At 35.6% G+C, this 15,213-nt stretch overlaps 1 pseudogene; it reads left to right on the top strand.

The window, feature by feature from the left end:
- Positions 1–12,136: 12,136 nt before the first annotated feature.
- LOC128060708 (calcium-binding mitochondrial carrier protein SCaMC-3-like) overlaps positions 12,137–15,213 on the top strand; it is a 154,792-nt pseudogene continuing 151,715 nt past the window's right edge.

Raw genomic sequence — 15,213 nt, 5'->3', positions numbered from 1 at the left:
CTTTATAGTCCAACTCTCACATCCTACATGACCACTGGAAAAATCATAGCCTTAACTAGACGGACCTTTGTTGGCAAAGTAATGTCTCTGCTTTTGAATATGCTATCTAGGTTGGTCATAACTTCTCTTCCAAGGAGTAAGCGTCTTTTAATTTCATGGCTGCAGTCACCATCTGCAGTGATTTTGGAGCCCCAAAGTCTGACACGGTTTCTACTGTTTCCCCATCTATTTCCCATGAAGTGATGGGACTGGGTGCCATGATCTTCGTTTTATGAATGTTGAGCTTTAAGCCAACTTTTTCACTCCTCTTTCACTTCCATCAAGAGGCCTTTTAGTTCCTCTTCACTTTCTGCCATAAGGGTGGTGTCATCTGCATATCTGAGGTTATTGATATTTCTCCTGGCAATCTTGGTTCCAGCTTGTGTTTCTTCCAGTCCAGCGTTTCTCATGATGGACTCTACATATAAGTTAAATAAGCAGGGTGATAACATACAGCCTTGACATACTCCTTTTCCTATTTGGAACCAGTCTGTTGTTCCATGTCCAGTTCTAACTGTTGCTTCCTGACCTGCATATAGGTTTCTCAAGAGGCAGGTCAGGTAGTCTGGTATTCCCAACTCTTTCAGAATTTTCCACAGTTTATTGTGATCCACACAATCAAAGGCTTTGGCATAGTCAATAAAGCAGAAATAGATGTTTTTCTGGAACTCTTGTTTTTTCCATGATCCAGTGGATGTTGGCAATTTGATCTCTGGTTCCTCTGCCTTTTCTAAAACCAGCTTGAACATCTGGAAGTTCACGGTTCATGTATTGCTGAAGCCTGGCTTGGAGAATTTTGAGCATTACTTTACTAGCGTGTGAGATGAGTGCAATTGTGCAGTAGTTTGAGCATTCTTTGGCATTGCCATCTTTTGGGATTGGAATGAAAACTGACCTTTTCCAGTCCTGTGGCCACTGCTGAGTTTTCCAAATTTGCTGGCATATTGAGTGCAACACTTTCACAGTATCATCTTCAGGATTTGAAAGAGCTCCACTGGAATTCCATCACCTCCACTAGCTTTGTTGGTAGTGATGCTTTCCAAGGCCCACTTGACTTCACATTCCAGGATGTCTGGCTCTAGGTGAGTGATCACAAAATCGTGATTTTCTGGGTCGTGAATCTCTTTTTTGTATGATTCTCCTGTGTATTCTTGCCACCTCTTCTTACCATCTTCTGCTTCTGTTAGATCCATACCATTTCTGTCCTTTATAGGGCCCACCTTTGCATGAAATGTTCCCTTGGTATCTCTAACTTTCTTGAAGAGATCTCTAATCTTTCCCATTCTGTTGTTTTCCTCTATTTCTTTGCATTGATCACTAAGGAAGGCTTCCTCCTCAGTACTTGTGAGTTGAATGGGTGAATAGATAAACGACTAAATAAATATAGGCACCTACCAGGATTTTAAATCTTTTTTATTTAATATATTGGGTAAATTTGGACTTCCCTGGTAGCTCAGACTATTATAAAGAGTCTGCAAAGAGCGTAGGAGACCTGGGTTCAATCCCTTGGTTGGGAAGATCTCCTGGAGAAGGAAATGGCAACCCACTGCAGTATTCTTGCCTGGAAAATCCCATGGAGAGAGGAACCTGGAAGGCTATAGTCCATGGGGTCACAGAGTCTGATACGACTGAGTACCTTCACTTTCACTTTCTTTGGCTAAATTTAATTATCACAGCAACCCTGGAGGTGCACCAGGCTTCTCCGTTCACAGGATTTTCCAGGCAAGATTTCTGGAGTGGGTTGCCATTTCCTTCTCCAGGGGATCTTCCTGACCCAGGGACCGAACCCAGGTCTCCTGCATTGTAGGCAGAAGCCCAAACTAATCCATACTCTGTCCTATACAGACTTTTTCTGGTTTCTTGGCCATATATTACTTCCTAATGCCTAACATCTACACAACATTTCTTCCCGACCCACGAATCAAACCGGGGTCTCCTGCATTGCAGGCAGATTCTTTACCAACTGAGCTGTGAGGGAAGCCCCATAAAAATCCAAAGATGCAAATTTTACTTTCTTTTTGTTTTGTTATTACTGATGTAGAAACTGAGGCTTTGTTATGTTAAGTAACTGATTCAAGATCACATAATTGTTCAATATCAAAGCCTAATTTTAAATGCACAAATTTTTATCCAAATTCTTTTTGGTTAATTTTTTGCACTATTAGAGCCTTTTCCAATTGTAGCACTTGATAATCTGAACACCCTAGAAAATAAATGAAGCAAAGGTTCTCTTTTTCAAGCCTGGTCTCCATTTATTAACTTGCTAATGTTGCAATGTGAATTTGAATGATTTAAAAATCATTTCTGTATATAATGGACAATTAATATATTGGCAGATTAAATACTTAGTCTGTATCATAACAGTTATCTTAATGAAAATATATGTTCTGATTTAAGTTATGTCTATTTAAATCATGCTCGCTATTGACTAATTGCTGTCATAAATGAGGTACTCCTATCATAAGATGTTTTTTAATAGTAGAACTCATTTCAAACTCTTTTCTCAGAAGGCTGTATTCAGATGTGAAAGAAGGGCAGAGAACTCATGTCAGACCAGTGAGAAAAGGGAGAAAATTCCATAAAAACTCTTTTAACACCTTCTTGTTTTCACTGGTTCCAATTCTGACTTGTACATGCCTCCCTCTTTCATAGCTATCAAAAATGTTGGAGAGTAAACCATCAATGAACAGGGAGAAATTGAAAGTTGAGCTATTTTACTGGTACCTTATAGCTGCTCAATTAATAGTAGGAATTGGCTCAATAGAAGATTGAGAGTTAAGAATGGAAGGTCTGGTTTATCATGGGTAAACTGAACAATACTCTGATTGATTCCCACTAAATTCTATTATTGCATATCGAGTTGGAAAATGTCTTTAATCATTAAACATTAGAATTTTAATTCAGCATTAAGAATAACTCAATTTTATGATGTATATAAACCCTTTAGAACATCTCAGCCAAATATCTTAATAAAAGTTATATGTACTGATAGTATCTTACTATAAGTTATTTAATTTTGATTTTTATGAAAGACCCACAAACATATAAACTAAACTGTTATTTTAAATATTATCTTTTATTTAATAATTAAGAACTGATCGCTTTAGGGGATGAATACTTGAATATATCAACAGTAATGTTAGGGTTGTGTTAGAAGTGGGTCTCTGCATGATGATGGAGACTAGCCACTTAACTTTTCAAATGACCATCTTCCTCATTAAGTGCTGAGTTAGTGCCTCACCATTGATCATTTCGTTGCACAAACCACAATAAGAGATTACTTCTGACCCCACTCCATAACTGAAGGATTTTCCAGTTAATGATACAACCACAGTCTGCCTGTTTTAGACTATTAGAGCTGCAGAAATGTGATCTTTGCAATATAAATTAATTACTAAACTCCCTGTCTATATCATCTGGCACATTTATTTCAGTTAGCACTGATGGTAACTTTCTTCTGGCTTTAAACTTCTATCAAACTCTCCTTTTATTTGTTGTGGGTATAGAGTCAAACAATTTCCATTGGAAGAAGACAGGAAACCAATGAGTAGATCTATGCATATCTTCAATCAGAACCACCTAGCATCCATTTTTATAGCCAAGTTGAAACAAAACCTTATTTTGGAGTTTTTAATGATAAAATAACATCTTTAGTTTTCAAAGTTCGCTGTTTTGGCCCTTCTCTATGTCACTCTGAATGGAACCAAATTTTGTAGAAATTTGTTTGTGAAAATCATATACAGAACATTTGTTTCAGGCCAAGAAACTAATTTTTAAAATCTTAATGGTACAACCTGAATCATTTTTTAAAAAGTAAACATCCATGGTTTTGATGCCCTAAGAAACTAAATTTAACTTTTAGGTTTAGAGCTGTTTCAGGGATTTTCAAAGAGGGTGGTATTGCCCTAAAGGGGTAATAATTACTTGTCGGGGGATTGGGGGAAAGCTCATTTTTTAATGTATAAAGTACAGATATACATACAGTACATAATGGACAGTATATACACTAAAATGTCATGGGAGGATTAGATAAAGATGTGTAAAGGCTTCTAAGGAAAGCAATAATAAACATGAAGCTGAGAAACACTGTGCTATTCTAATGCATTTGAAGGTCAGAAGATAAGTCAACATATAATATAATTTATAGAACAATTCAGAGACATTTATGGAACTATTTAGTCTCTAGTTGCTGTATTTTATAAACGAAGACAACCATTACTTCAGCCTTTTTCATTTTAAACCAGTTTTTACGTGTTACATTCCACGAACAGAAACCAACCAGCTATAAACTATCCATAAATATCTTATTTTCTCCTATAGTACTCGGAGATGTTTTTCTCCTATAGTGAGTGAAATGTTTGTTGTTGTTTAGTTGCTAAGTCATGTCCAACTCTTTTATGACCCCATGGACTGTGACCCAACAGGCTCCTCTGTCCGTGGGATTCTTCAGACAAGAATGCTCCAGTGGGTCACCATTTCCTTCTCTAGGGGATCTTCCTGACCCAGGGATCAAAACCTCATCTCCTGCATTGGCAGGAGGATTCTTTATCATTGAGTCATAAGGGAGCCAAGGGAAATGTTTAGCCACTGTGAAATGTTTTGCTCTATCCTAGATACTCTTTTAATTGAGATATAATTGGCATATTATATAATTTTAACGTGTACAGCATGTTAATTTGATGCATGTATGTGTTGCAATAGGATTACTGCTGTATAACACCTCTAATATGTCACACAATTATCATTTCTTTCTTGTGGCAAGAACAATCATGATCTAGTCTCTTAGCAACTTTGAAGTTCCTAATACAGTATTGTTGACCACAACCACTATGCTGTGCGTTAGATCTTCAGGACTATTTTATCTACTAGTTACAAGTTTATACCCTTAAATATCACCCCAATCCCTGACCCTCAGGCTCTGGTGACCACCATTCTATTTTCTGTTTTAACTAAAGCAGCTTTTTAAAACTCTCTACCTTTTAATGATAGTTTAGAATTTATAGGCCTTGCTTGCTTATTTCACAAAGTCAAATATCAAAATAAAAAATAAAAATATGAAAGTTATTCGTAAGTGTCCTGGAGACTTATCACCACTAACTTTATCTTTTATTTACTGACATCACAAAGTAAAATAAAATTTCAATCACATCTCACAACAACATCTCTAGGACTAAAAATATCAAACAAGGAAAATAAAACCTTGTATGTCACTTTGGAAAGGTTACCAATACTTAAGTCCAGGGATGAAATAGCTTAAATTTTACTCTAAAATTATAAAAAGCAACATCAGAATGTACTTTATGTGTAATATAATCAATACAAATAGTAACACAAATATATATGCTGTAATTGATCACATATAACTTCTATTGAAGTTAAGGACTGAATAATTATGGGAAATACCTCAAGCTCATCACATCAAAAACATTTACAGTATTCTCATAACAATGCTGATTTGAGGAAGCACTACATTGGGGTTGGGGGTGATTCAGAATAAATATCCTAGGGTTTCTATTCTAAGTCCATATTTAAAATATCTAAAAGTAGATTAGTTGTGTATAAAATGGTATTTTAACTCACGAAAACTTGAAAAGAACAGATTAAATGACTACTAACTGTATGCATATAACATATAATAACTATGTTAATAGAATAATATTAAATAGAGTAATCAAGTCCAAAAATAATGAGAGTTCTCAATCTAATATGCTTATACCTAGTCTTGCATGAAAAAGTTAAAAAAAATTTTAGACTTTTTAACATATATTATCAGACTAGGATATGCCATATAGTCATAGACTGTGAAACATGCTCTATTTTTAACCTTTTATATCTATAATACACCATACATAAATATATAATCAATAAACAGATAATATAACTAATGCTATTTAAAAAGAAGAGCAATAAATAGTATATCTGAACAATAAAAAATGAAGATGAAATGATTGAGAGAATTCAGTGTCTTAAAAACTGACATGTTCATAGGTTAATGTGTTTTTTCAAATATCAAATCATATACATGAAACAGTTTAAAAATCTAAAATATAAAATGCATTGTTATCTCTGGACTTTTTAGAAAAGAATTCCTAAAAAGATGCATATAAAATATTTTGCACCACTTTATGCAGCAAAGCATAAAGTATTTAAAAGTTGGGGGAGGAAAGCTATTGATAAGATCAAAAACTTGGCAAGAAATCTCATCTCATGATAGACAGTATAATCTCATGACTGTAGCTTTTATAAACACATCCACTCTTTAGAGTTATAATATTGTAGTATCTCCTTTAAAGAAAAAAAAATGACATGACAAAATGTTAAGTGACTTCTGGTGTCTTATGAACCCGTTTTCTTCAAACATTCATTAGTTACTCTAGGCCAGGTAATCAGGATCAAGAACTGATGTAGGTGTCAAGAGAAGGACAAGAAATAACAATAGAAATCAAAATATCCATGAGTAGTTGTTCTGGGCAAAAGTGTCTCTTTTTCATTATTAAATTCATGTGACTGAATTTTCATAAATGATTTTGTATATGTTAAGGGAAATTGATTAAAGGGAATCTCAATGGAACCATTAATGACAGCATAAGATTTGGTAGGACTTGAACATCATCTATAGTGTTTTAATGACATAAGTGCCAGAATTGCTCCCACAGTCTGTATTGTCTCATTCAGTTCAGTTCAATTCAGTTAAGTTGCTCAGTCGTGTCTGACTCTTTGTGACCCCATGAATCACAGCACGCCAGGCCTCCCTGTCCATCACCAACTCCCGAAGTTCACTCAGACTCACGTCCATCGAGTCAGTGATGCCATCCAGCCATCTCTCATTAGTCACCAGCAATGACTTCAGAGGGTGTACAGGGTATTAAGGAAGGACATCAGTTCAGTAGGAATATATCTATTATACATATTGATTGAAAAAGCAATTTATAATATACCAGAAAAACTATTTTCTATTTTCAAATTTTATTCTTTTGAATAATATTAGAAAATTAAATTGGAAAAATAAAGTGTTAACTTGATAAAAGTAATAGCATACATTCTAGGCTTTATAAAGCACTAATACCTCAAATAGCATTTAATGTGAAAATAAAAAGTATTTCAAGGGATAATTTCTTGAATTATTACATGATATGACTAGTACTCCAAAATTATTCAGGGAAGAGATTTTTAGAGAAAAAAAAACACAATAATAAAAATAAAGCCTCATGTTTCTATATATCATTAATAATTTAGTTGTTATCACAATCTTAGAATCATATATACCATAATTTTTTTAATTTCTATGGAGACACATGATAAGCTGATCAATGCTTTACAGTCCCTGGTTATATTAAATATTACCCAAATAATTTAACTGTTAAATAATATTATGAATAGGCTCATTAGAAAACTGACTCATCATGTTTTAGATCATAGCCATGTCATCTAGAAGCTAGGAAAAGTTTACTCCAACCATAGCGGTGCCATATTGGATTACATAATACTTAGTAAATTTTTCTGCCTAGCACTATTTTCACTTTGTATATAAACTGTATTCTAGGTCTTGTTACCATTACATTATCTCACATAAATATTAGGACTAAATATATTCAACAAGACCTCTTTTACTGAATAGCATAATTTTTCAATCAAAACAATCACAATTCTGAGTTTGTTTTGATTAAATAAACTAATGAAAAGCTAATTTATTGGGAAGAGTTACTGCTTATTTTATTTACCTTGGTTTGAAATGTAACTTCTTATGTTTCTAGTTAAACTTTTAAAGAAAAAGAAAGGTATCAGGGAAGGAGGATAAAGTAATAGTTAGTTTCTAATATGCTAAAGATAAAAATCAAGGTTATGATTCATCATATCTAGTTTACATTTTGTGAAAACTGAAAAGAATTGTATTTTCATCATAGCAATCTCCATTATTATCCATCTTTAGCTATACTTAGGTCTAGATGAAAGCAACTCTAATATAAATATAGTTAACCCTTGAAAAATGTGTTTGAACCATGAAGGTCCACTTATGAACAGTTTTTTTTTTTTTCCCCCAATAAATATATTAGGAAATTTGTGGAAGATTTGTGACAATTGGAGAAAAACTCACAGATGAAACTGTGTAACCTAGAAACATCAAAAAAGAAACTTAGAAAAAATTAGGTATGTCATGAAGGCATAAAACATATCAAGATACTAGTCTATTTTACTATTTGCTACCATAAAATAGACACAAATATATTATAAAATGTTAAACTTTATCAAACCTTAAGGCACACATTTGCAACTCATCCATGGCACCACTTGCAGTCCCAGAGAAATGTAAAGGTTAACTGTACGGCAGTTATAATTTTGTAGCCATCTCCTGTTGCTATTCCTGCTATTGTTCAAGTGTTGTGAATATCCACTTAAAATGTCTTGTGACTCTCACCATCTCAATGTGATCAGCTTGTTTCTCCAGTAAATTGAATATCCTAATAAAAAGTGATCTCTCTCTTGGTTCTCATGTATGTTTCATTGTGTTTAGTGCAATAACATAAACCGTGAATAATGCTATAGGACCCACACAAAGTGCCACTAGTGATGCTAGAAGTGCTTTCATGAAGCAGAGAAAAGTCACGACATTAACAAAGAGAAGTTGAACTGTTTGATATGTACCACAAATAGAGGTCTGAAGCTGTGGTTGGCAGTCATAAGGAGAAAAATGACCAGAGTGGGGACCATTGTAAAAAATAATAATAATAAATACATAAAAGAAATCCATGACTCCATGGCTATAGCTATGCCAGAAGGCATGAAAATCGTGCACTTCCTGCAAAATACTTTTTTATCTCACATTGAGAATGTAGCTCTTATGTGGATGCAAATTGCTTAAGAAAATCATACCTATATACTCAAATATGATTTGAGAAAAAGCAAAGAAAAAAGGTCAGTATTCATTCCAATTCCAAAGAAAGGCAATGCCAAAGAAAGCTCAAACTACCACACAATTGCACTCATCTCACACACTAGTAAAGTAATGCTCAAAATTCTCCAAGCCAGGCTTCAGTAATACATGAACCATGAACTTCCAGACATTCAAGCTGGTTTTAGAAAAGGCAGCGGAACCAGAGATCAAATTGCCAACATCTGCTGGATCATCAAAACAAAAGAGAGTTCCAGAAAAGCATCTATTTCTGCTTTATTGACTATGCCAAAGCCTTTGACTGTGTGGATCACAATAAACTGGAAAATTCTGAAAGAGATGGGAATACCAGACCACCTGACCTGCCTCTTGAGAAACCTATATGCAGGTCAGGAAGCAACAGTTAGAACTGGACATGGAACAACAGACTGGTTCCAAATAGGAAAAGGAGTGCATCAAGGCTGTATATTCTCATCCTGCTTATTTAATTTATATGCAGAGTACATCCTGAGAAACGCTGGACTGGAAGATACACACGCTGGAATCAAGATTGCCGGGAAAAATACCAATAACTTCAGATATGCAGATGACACCAGCCTTATGGCAGAAAGTGAAGAGGAACTAAAAAGCCTCTTGATGAAAATGAAAGAGGAGAGTGAAAAAGTTGGCTTAAAGCTCAACATTCAGAAAACGAAGATCATGGCATCTGGTCCCATCACTTCATGGGAAATAGATGGGGAAACAGTGGAAACAGTGTCAGACTTTGTTGTTTTGGGCTCCAAAATCACTGCAGATGGTGACTGCAGCCATGAAATTAAAAGATGCTTACTCCTTGGAAGGAAAGTTATGACAAACCTAGATAGCATATTCAAAAGCAGAGACATTACTTTGCCAACAAAGGTCCATCAAGTCAAGGCTATGGTTTTTCTAGTGGTCATGTATGGATGTGAGAGTTGGACTGTGATGGACAACTGACTGGTTCAAAATTGGGAAAGGAGTATGACAAGGTTGTGCATTGTCACCATGTTTATTTAACTTACATGCAAAGTTCAGTTCAGTTTAGTCGCTCAGTAGTGTCAAACTCTTTGTGACCCCATGAACTGCAGCACGCCAGGCCTCTCTGTCCATTGCCAACTCCCAAAGCTTATGCAAACTCATGTCCATTGCTATGGTGATGTCATCCAACCATCTCATCCTCTTCTCCTCCTGCCCTCAATGTTTCCCAGCATCAGGGTCTTTTCAAATGAATCACTTTTTCGCATCGGTGGCCATACTATTGGAGCTACAGCTTCAGCATCAGTCCTTCCAATGAATATTCAGGACTGATTTCCTTTAGGATGAACTGATTGGATCTCCTTGCAGTCCATGGGACTCTCAAGAGTCTTCTCCAACACCACAGTTCAAAACCATCAATTCTTCAGTGCTCAGCTTTCTTTTTAGTGCAACTCTCACATCCATACATGACTACTGGAAAAACCATGGCTCTGACCAGACAGAACATCATTGGCAAAGTAATGTCACTGGTTTTTAATATGCTGTCTAGGTTGGTCATAACTTTTCTTCCAAGGAGCAAGCGTCTTTTAATTTCATGGCTGCAGTCACCATCTGCAATGATTTTGGAGCCCCTGAAAATAAAGTCTGTCACTCTTTCCACTGTTTTCCCATCTATTTGCCATGAAGTGATGGGACCAGATGCCATGATCTTAGTTTTCTAAATGTTGACTTTAAAGCCAACTTTTTCTTTCTCCTCTTTCACTTTCATCAAAAGGCTCTTTAGTTCTTCTTCATGTTCTGCCATAAGGGTGGTGTCATCTGCATCTGAGGTTATTGATATTTCTCCCTGCAATCTTGATTCCAGCTTGTGCTTCATCCAGCCCAGCATTTCTCATGAAATGCAGAGTACATCATGTGAAATGCCAGGTTGGCTGAGTTACAAGCTCTAAGCAAGATTTCCAGGAGAAATATCAACAACCTTAGATATGCAAATGATATCACTCTAATGGCAGAAAGCAAAGAGGAACTAAAGAGTCTCTTGATGAAGGTGAAAGAGGAGACTGAAAAAACTGGATTAAAACTCAGTATTAAAAAAAAAGTAAGATCATCACATCTGTTTGCATCACTTCATGGCAAATAAAAGGGGAACAATACTGGAGTGGGTAGCTGTTCCCTTTTCTAGGGGATTTCCCCAACCCAGGGATTGAACCCAGGTCTCCCACATTGCAGGTGGATTCTTTTCCAGCTGAGCCACAGGAGAAACCCAAGAATACTGGAGTGCATAGCCTATCCTTTCTCCAGTGGATCTTCCCAACACAGGAATCGAACTGGGGTCTCCTGCATTGCAGGTGGATTCTTTACTAACTGAGATATCAAGCTATGACAAACCTAGACAGTGTATTAAAAAGCAAAGACAACACTTTGCTAACAAAAATATGCATAGTCAAAACTATGGTCTTTCCAGTAGTCATGTATGGATGTGATAGATTGACCATAAGGAAGTGAGAACACCAAAGAATTGATGCTTTCAAACTACAGTGCTGGAGAAGACTCTAGAGAGTTCCTTGGGCAGAAAGGAGATCAAATCAATCAATCCTAAAGGAAATCAATCCTGAATATTCATTGGATAGACTGAAGCTGAAGCTCCAATACTTTGGCCATCTGATACAAAGAGCCAACCCATTGCAAAAGACCCTGATGCTGGGAAATATTGAAGGCAGGAGGAGGATGTGACAGAGGATGAGATGGTTTAATGGTATCATTAACTCAATGTACATTAGTTTGAGCAAACTCTGGGAGACAGTGAAGGACAGAGAAGTTTGATGTGCTGCAGTCCATGCGGCCGCAAAGAGTTGGACATGATTGAGTGAACAATACCACCACACAGTAACTTATGCAAATGACTGCTAATGCTATAGAACATCACAAAAGTTTCCAAGGATTACAACAATGGCATCTTCAGTAGTGTAACATGAAAGGTTGTGAAAGCCAGTAAGCCCTAAATAATAAATTCTTGATGGAGAAGACTGTGTCCAGATGTATGTAACTTCAAAGGGTTTACGACAGAACCAAATAAGGAAATCATGAAAGATCCTGTGTTTATGCCAAAAAGGTGGTGGAGTGGTGGTGAAGAGTTTCAAGATATGCATCTTGAACAAATTCAAGAGCTAACCCTCACCACAATAGCGCGCTAGAGGAATTACAGATGACTTGATGGATTTGAGTGCTTCTGAATCAGTGCCAAATGGTGAAGAAGAAGATGTAGAAGAAGCAGTGCCAGACAGCAAACTGACCCTGGATAATCCGGCAGAAGGGCTCCTATTATTCAAGGCTGCTGTTCTCTTCTTTTATGCCATGAACTCTTCCATGATGAGAGCACTGAAACTAAAGCAAAAGGTAGAAGGGGGATTGGTGCCATAAAGAAACATTTTTAGAGAAATGAAGAAGCAAAAGTGTCAGATAGAAATTATGATGTACAGTCATAACAAGTATGCCTGCCTATGACGCCTCCCTTTCTACCTCCTCCACCTCTTCCACTTCTGAGACAGCAAGACCAACCCCTCTTCTTCCTCCTTCTCAGCCAGTTCAGTGAGAAGATGAGCAGGATGGACACCTTTAGGATGGTTTAGTTCCACCTAAATTATTTACTAATAACCATCATGCCTAAAGTTAATAAACTTATCTGTTATATATGTGTGTTGTCTGTAGGAAAATCTATTAACTACATGAGAGGTTTTTTTGCCACCATTATCATCAACATTGTCTAAGTATTTATCATGTGCAAGACTTGTACTGAAGTGGCTAGCCTATCCTTACAGACATAAAGAGAGTAATAGTTAATATAAAATTAATAATATCTTAGTTTCCTTACTCTGTAATACTTTGCTTTCAAAGAATTATGTGATTATGCAGTATACCTCTCTCTGTCTCCTAATTGGAGAAGCTGAGTATCAGACTATCATCACAAGCAGTTTCTAAAAATGTAACAATGTTTCCAATACAGTATTATGAGTACAACTGTAATACTGTATGTCATAAAGTTCTTATTATGATTCATTCATTAGTGTACAGGCTAGGGTAGCATGAAGTCATGATATGATTTTACTAGGCTATCATAAAACAATCATATTGCTGCTTCTTTGCTCTCAATAAACTAATCATTTTACCTGTAAATAAATAAAATTTTTTTCACATTATCTTTTCACTTTTGATGTCTAGTGTTAGCAATACATATAACATCTACAATGTTTGGTATCATGTAAGGCAATATTGATGTAAATACTAATGGACAGACCATTCACCTTGTAAACCGACAACATAAATTTATGGTATGTATAAATACAATGTAGTACTATAACTTTATTTTCTTTTCATTATGGTTTTATTAATAGCATTTATCTTCTTTAGCTTGCTTTATTACAAGAATAGAGTATATAATATACAAAATTTGTGTTAACCCACTGTGTATGCTATTGTGTAAGGCTTCCAGTCAACAGTGGGCTATCAGTAGTTGTTTTAGGGGAGTCAAGTTATATGTGGACTTTTACCTGTGCAAAGGGCATCACTCATAACCCCTGCGTTATTCAAGGGTCATTTGTACTTTGATTACATCATGCTTTCACACTTTCTAAGACACCAATTTCTTCATTTAAAGAATAAATATCTGGCTTAAATTATGCTTTTATGTCCTTTTTGTGCTAAAAATTCTATATTCATGCAAACTTTATACAGTCTTTAAATGCAAGATAGTCACCTGAAAATTGGAATTTACTTCATACACAGCACTGAGAAGATTGCAAAAATCTATCAAAACTGTAATATCAAGAATGGAATAGAAGAAACTAAACAAACAAAAGAGCTTGATTATTTTTTGGAAAACTTAAAGCAGATGGCATATTACTATAGAATAAAATAGAGCTGAGAAAGCTGAACTCCCTAAAAGAGAAGACAGTATAGCAAAGATGAAAATGTGACAACTGGAAAGAAATGTATTTTCATGAGAAACAGTGACTTAATCTTTTAAGGTAGAAGACACTTGAACATATTTAATTATCCTTGAGAAGCATCCAACTCCAAGAATATGTCCGAATAATCAGAAGCAAATTTAAAACCATTTGAGATTAGTGTTAAAGATGTTTGTGGTGACATTAATATGTTCTCTTATACAAATATCTCCACTTATGCATAGACTCTCAAAAATTAGTGCAGAGAAAAGAGATAGCAGGCTTCATCCAGGTTTGAATTTTCACTGAATAAGTGTGAAATTGGTTACTGGTGGAATGTTCTTAAAAAGATTGATCGTGAGACCAAAATGGATAAGATACATAGATAAAAAGAAAGAGTGGTGGATGTGAATAAGTAAAGGCTTAATTTTAACTGGAGGTTTTGCATGTGTCATTAAAGAATATAGTTACAGAGCAATTGAAAATACAACTGAGAAGTTTCCATGACATTTTCAATCATGTATGAAGGGAAAATAGTGAGTTTCAAACAAGCAACAATTTAGAAATGGTGCCCTAGCTTTTTCTTACTAAAAAAACTCATTTGATATCCTCCAGAACATTACACAAGGAATATCTGGAAGTTATTTTGGTAGGTTCCATGAAAAAAATTGAACTCACACACATATACAAAAGGAAAAGAAAGTCCAGACTATTGGTTTGGCCATAGGCATGAAATGTAGTCAATACAAATGAGAACAGGAAGCCAGGGGACTCCCAGTTGAATGATTCCATGAAGAAAGAGAAAACAAAAAATATGCAATTAAAAATCTGGACTTTCTGGACTTTCCTCGTGGCCCAGTGGTTGAGGGTCCACCTGCCCATGCAGGGGTCATAGTTTCATATCTGGTTGGGAAGATGCCACATGCCACAGAGCAGCTGAGCCCATGCACCACAACTACTGAGCCTGCGCTCTGGAGCCTGCACTCCACAACAAGAGAAGCCCTCACTCTCAGCAACTAGAGAAAGCCCACAAACAGCAGCAAAGACTAAGCGCAACCAAAAATAAAATAAATTAAAGAAAATTTAAGAACCTGGACGTTCATAGTTCAATAATGAGGAAGACGACTTTCTTATCTTCAAAATTGCAAAGTAATTAAAATACAGTCAAAAGAGTTGTTCAAGATGAATCAAATATGAATCAGATGGAAAATTACCCCATTTTAAAACTTTTACATACTATTTATTTCTTCACTAAATAATATGTAGAGCAATAGTAACATGCATAATGCAAGTTTTCAACGTCTACAAAGTTAAACAGTAACAAAATAATCTGTATGGTATAAAATT

This window comes from Budorcas taxicolor, chromosome 2 (assembly GCF_023091745.1).
Source record: "Budorcas taxicolor isolate Tak-1 chromosome 2, Takin1.1, whole genome shotgun sequence".
Lineage (NCBI taxonomy): Eukaryota > Metazoa > Chordata > Mammalia > Artiodactyla > Bovidae > Budorcas > Budorcas taxicolor.
This window is presented reverse-complemented; position numbering and strand designations above follow the sequence as displayed.